The sequence below is a fragment of the Sardina pilchardus genome, chromosome 22 (genome assembly GCF_963854185.1).
Source record: "Sardina pilchardus chromosome 22, fSarPil1.1, whole genome shotgun sequence".
Classification (NCBI taxonomy): Eukaryota; Metazoa; Chordata; class Actinopteri; order Clupeiformes; family Clupeidae; genus Sardina; species Sardina pilchardus.
The window spans coordinates 26381550-26387549 of NC_085015.1; the positions used below are offsets into that span (position 1 = coordinate 26381550).

Sequence of the window (6000 nt, forward strand, 5' to 3'; positions counted from 1 at the left end):
ATCCAGTTCAAGCAAGACTATGCAACAGTTTGCAACCTTTTGATTTTGAGTGTTCTAAGTGAATCTACTTCAGTAATCTACGTTATTCATACTCAATCTTTAAAAAATACTTGTGTATGCTCGGTTGCTAGCGCTAATAGCGCTATGGATAAAACGGTAAAAACTGGCTAAATTCGGAATGCTCGGGTCAGGATAAGGTCATCCCACGTCCATGACTCTAGTTTATGGTCATAGTTAACATCTAACCCATTTAACACTGGATTTCCCCTTTGTATTTGCATTCTGTCAGGACACATTATTCAGTAATCTGAAGTCAAGAGGGAGACTGTGTTACTGAAAGATTCTGGCTGCCTCTGCTGATATCAGTCTCCTGTCCATCTCTGGGACGCGCTATCTGACATCAGAGTGAAAAAGGAGAGAGGGAGAGGGAGAGGGAAAGAGAGAGAGAGAGAGAAAGAGGGAGAGAGACTGTAATTCTCCTGACCACATTCATGGTTCAGATTTACCACTATTCTAATCAACAACTGCTATGATTTGTGTCTGTAATGTGGTAGTTGCATTTTTTGCATTTGGTTTGTTATCACAGTAAACCTATACGTAACCACAATTGTTTATTTAACTGATTGTAGGTCGGTTCATGCCTGAACTGTTTGTTAATTCTGGACCCAACAGAACTTGCATTGTGCTTGGATGGCATTCTCTTTCAACAAAGGAAATGCCTGCGGTCATGGAAACAAGTCAGCATGTTTGTTTGTTTTTTCCTGGCAGTGAAGAGAAGCACTCTTTGCACATGTAATAATTTGCGTCCCTAGAAGTCCTGATACAACAGAGGCAAAAGAATGCACAGTCACTGGTTAAAGACATTCAGAACACCACACCAAAGAGAATTAAAGCGGTGTAGTAAGTAATCAAGGATCTTTGACTGCACTCCTTGAAGAGGATCCAGCCAGGAACACTACGTACCTCCTTCTGAAAAGGCATCTTAAAAGATCTTTCAGCAAGATTCGCAAGTCTATATACTATATGTTCATTTAAAGAACCTTCTGTATATCAGAATCAATTAAGAATTTTGGGACAGTGATTTGAGCCAGAGCCCTATGGCTCTGATTTGAGCGTTTTTGATGTGAATGGTATTGTATGAGCCTGAAATCTTCCTGGAGAAATACATGCAACCTGAATGTTTTCTTCCAATTTATGGCTTTACATGATATTCACATATTTGTTCAGCTGAACATATAGGCGTCCTTAATATGTGGGTACCCTATGAACCAAAAACCTTGTAGGTTACCTTCATTCCAGATGCAGCTTGGCTCCATCAGCTTTGGAAACAAACAACCTCTATTTGAACTGAGCTCTCCCTCTATGTCACTGAGAGCGAGCAGCGCCATCAGCAGGATTAGCTCAACGTTGTAGCGCTAGTTGAGATGAAGCAAACAGCGTCTCGGGCTCCCGTCCCATCGTAAATCCCCGCAGCCAATCCACAGGAAGCGCGCGCCGAGAGCCGAGCCTAATGCGGAGGCCTAATAAACCCCACTGCTGATGTCGCGCGTGCGGCTGGAATTAATTAAGAGGGAAGGAAGGCAGTGTTAGCACCTGTTTACTTAAACAGTCTCTTTGATGTGTGTTTGCATTCATTGCGGCGAGGCAGCGGTGCTGGTGTTTTGCAGGGACTTTGGCACCTGGTGGTCGAATTAGTTAAGTATTAGCCTACCTTAACATGATTTTACAGTGGGTCTCAGTCGCTTTGACATTTTATCAAACAATGTTTTCAAAACAGTAAGTTTCTAAAAACAACCTGTGTAGATAGCATCAGACAAGAGGGCTACCAGATGCACCAGAGATTCATAGCACATTACTGCATGCCATTGTTCCATAGATTATTGCATGTCTCCAACTAATTTCTGTCCGATCTAAGTCCTGGCAACGCAAAAGGAAGAAATGTACTTTGATTGGCTTTTGAGCTTAAATATCACCAAAAACCGAATGGTCAACGCCATTTTTAATTCCCCATAGTCTCACTAACAGTAGGCCTAATCGACATTTTATCACTCCTGCACTCATTTTTTTTTAATCTGGACGAAAGCAATGAGATTAAAACCCAGGTTAGAGCCAGCCTACCTACTGGCAACATGATATATTCCCCTGCATAGCACTTGAATTAAAAGAGCTGCTTAATAAAATACTCCAATAAATGTTAAAGAGCAGCCTGGTGCTGAGCGTCTCATTTCACAGTCAAAACATTTCATGTGTGATAGTGCTGTAAGTGAAGGCATGCCAATGCCTCTACTAATGAGATTAAAACATTAACATTTGACGGAAAGTGTCGTCTCTGATCTCTTTCCAAAAAAATGCTCCTTATTTTCACATGCACACACACATACGCACACACACTTTGGTTGGGCCTCCTTTGGCGAAGGCCATGCAAATCAGACCTATGCAGGTTCCAGCGGCCCGCTGCATTCATTATGTATACAGCGATAGCAGAGGCTGACCTTTTAAGCAGCCCTGTGAAGCGCCAGCACGGTGCGCACACACACACACACACACACACCTCCGTGGGGGTCACCGGAGCGCTCCAGTCAGCATGGCGGAGGGAGAACACACTCAGGTGGGGATGACCAGTGGGTGGGTGATGACGCTGGCTTCATCAAAAAGGCCACGGGGTTGTGTGTTTTTTTTTTTGTCTATGTGAAGAGGAAAGACAACGGTCAACATTTCATTGACAAATAGATAAACCTACCCAGGCTTTCAGTTCAATCCAATACCTGACAGAATACATCAAGCAAGTAAGAAAAGAATTTCACTCACCAGTATTTTAGCTAACTGGTACAGAGAGACAGACAGAGAGATCTCTAGATACTTTATATACAGTAGTGCAGAGACTGAGCTTTTCAGAATGAACCTGGCAGATGAGATGCTGTTAGCTTCTCAAATATATATAACAGATGTTTGTTTTGGACACCAAGTGTTCTTCTGGGTCGTTTGGTAAACAAACAATAGCCCTGAAGCTTATGAGCCATCGCCGGCACACCTGGAGGGCTGGATGCCCCAGCAATCAAACCCACAGTCCTATACAAACATCAGCTGCCTCAGAGAGGCCCACTGCTACACTCAAGAGTGTGTGTGTGTGTGTGTGTGTGTGTACGTGTGTGTGTGAGCGTGTGTGTATGTGCATGCACTCGTGTGTATAAAAGAGTGTGTATTAAAGACTATGTACCCACATGTGTGTGTGTGTTTGTGAGTGTCTATGTGTGTATGAGTGTTTGTGTGCCCTTGAGTGAGTGTGTGTGTGTGTGTGTGTGTGTGTGTGTGTGTGGTGTTAGAATGTCATATTCCTGTGGCAGATGGCCATGAAAAGGTTACAGTAAATTGGCAGGAGGCTGGCAGAACTAGGCTATAATCTGACCGGTACCTCCCCCTGGCATCTAAGTGTGTGTGTCTATTTGAGTGTGTATGTGTGTGTGTGTGTGTGTGTGTGTGTGTGTGTGTGGGCATTGGTAGAGGGGTATCACTGGCAGACACCACCCCAAGAGGTCGTTTGGGTAGGGAGATGGGGGTTGGGGTGCGCGTTTGAAGTCAGCGAGCAATAAAGAGCCCGTGGAGCCGTAAGTCGGGCTCTCTCCAGCGAGACGAGCGATCGATCTGGGCCCCACTGTGGACGTCATGCTTTCATCCACACTCCCCACCTGAAAAGGGGGTTGACACACTTCTGCGGAAAAGCTTAACTCCATCACACACCTTCCTGTTTCAAAGCAACACATGTACATTTCTCAAATGGGTCACAGTTGTAAGACTACTGATGTTAAATTTGACTCCTTAACCACTTCCACTGAATCATTTTTTACCAGTAATATTGTTAAAAACAGCACCAAACCTCATCAGTAGCTTGCTCAGGGTCTCTACACATAAAACAAAGCACCAACAACGTAGTTTGCAAACCCAACATTTATCACAGAACACTATTAAGAACACTTACCAACTGGAACTGGCAGGAATGTCGAGATCTCACCTGACATAATCACCTTATATGGACTCTCCTTCGAGAAGAGCTGGTAGGGAAACAGTGCATACTGTACATGTGTGTGTGTGTGTGTGTGTGTGCACCACAATGCCAGCATTGGCATGAGTGCTTCTGTGCGTGTGCATGTGAGTACGTATGAGAGTGTGTGTGTGTGTGTGTGTGTGTGTGTGGGTGACTGTAATGTGAGTGCACGTTGTGGGGCAGCCGTGGTGTACTGGTTAGCGCACCGGGCTTGGAACCGGAGGGTTGCCGGTTCGATCCCCGACCAGTCCACCATGGCTGAAGTGCCCTTGAGCAAGGCACCTAACCCCTCACTGCTCCCCGAGCGCCGCTGGTTGGGCAGGCAGCTCACTGCTCTGGGTTGTGTGATTCACCTCACTGTGTGTTCACTGTGTGCTGTGTGTTCACTAATTCGGTTAAATTGGGTTAAATGCAGAGAACTGAATTTCCCTCACGGGATCAAAAAAGTATATATTCTATTCTATTCTATTCTAGTATGTGCCTGAGACGTGTGTGTATATGTGTGCCTGAATATTTGCGTGCCCCAGTGCCAGCACTGGCCTGTGGTCTGGCGCTCTGACCCCCCATAATGAGGCGCCATGTACTCTTGACACCAGAGATATGACCTTATTAAAGCAAGGGGAAGAGGAAGGGCCACAACAATGAGAACATACTGCTAATGATGGAGAGAGAAGAAGATAGGAAAGTAGTGTGTGAGAGAGATAAAGAGAGATAAAGAGAGAGATACTGATTAAATAAAGAAAAGGGAGAGATCAAGACAAAAATGGTGAGAACTAGAGATAGAGAAATGGACTGACTGGCTGACAGTACTTGAGAAACCAGATGTGTTGGGTGTGTGATAAGCCCAACGAGGCTGCAGGCTAAAAAGTCAAAAAAGTTCATAATTCTTTGTTATTTCTGTCAGAATGTACAGTATTTGAATAAGCACATGGTTTGTGGAGAATACGTTGAAGGAGAGTGAAGGTCTGTCATCTGTCAATCTTCTAATGCATATACAGTAGAAGGGTAGATTTAGCTCTTGATTCACGTAAAGCATAATGTGCTTAAAGTTGATGGAAAAAGTGTATGCTAACATTTTCCAGTAACATTAGCCATATGCATCAACTCTGACGACATCAATGTATGTTAAGTTAATTTTTATTATTAAAATCACAATTACAGTAACAAACACTTCAGCTTCATTTTTTAAAAAGCAGAGAGCAATTACAACCACAACTACCACTCCCAAGAATGCCTAATTACAATAATAAAAAATAGATTACCTTTTGTTCTTTATTTTCAAAAAAAGAAATAAAACAAAAAATTGAAAAAAATGTCCAAAGCACTCACTGGTGTGTGTCTAAGTACTTAAGTACTAAACAAAAAGACAAAAAGATCTTCCAGCCTCTGAGTTCAACAAAATCTCTTTTAGGACTCATCAAACAGAGGAAAGATATTTCTTCACACAACTACCCTAAACACTTCTAACCGTTGAATCATTCCAATCATTAACACCACCCTTCTAAAGGTACCTGAGGATCTATTCTTTCCAAACTAACACAAATGGATGTTATGACAGTATACGCATACAAAATGGGGTATGGGACAGGACAATGTATTATATTATAGGCTGGGTGAAGACTTGTGGGCTGGCCAAACAAAACGTCTGTGGGGTTTTATAACGGCCTCCATGTTTTTTTTGTTTTTTTTTTATATCTCTACTATTCATTATGTCCCTTTTACTGGGCTCCAGGCAGCCAATTCAATTACGCAGAAGAGAAAAGACAGAAAAGGGGGGGGGGGGGGGGGTTACAGAGTAAAAGAATTAAAGACAGAGAGGGAGAGAGAGAGGGAGGGAGGAAAAGACAGGCCACGAGGAAAAGCCACAGAATGGGGGAACAGAAAAAGAAGAGAAAAGAGAAGTGAAGTGCTAAGACGGAAGGAGAGAAGGACAAAGTCAAACGGAAAACAGCGGCAGC

At 43.4% G+C, this 6000-nt stretch overlaps 1 protein-coding gene across 4 annotated transcripts in view; it reads right to left on the reverse strand.

Moving 5' to 3' along the window:
* Window positions 1-5161: 5161 nt before the first annotated feature.
* LOC134069740 (poly(ADP-ribose) glycohydrolase-like) overlaps window positions 5162-6000 on the reverse strand; it is a 49459-nt gene continuing 48620 nt past the window's right edge. For all 4 annotated transcript variants that reach the window (XM_062525775.1, XM_062525774.1, XM_062525776.1 and 1 more), the window contains one exon: window positions 5162-6000. This exon is cut by the window's right edge and continues 638 nt beyond it. The gene's annotated coding sequence lies outside the window, so the exon portion shown is untranslated.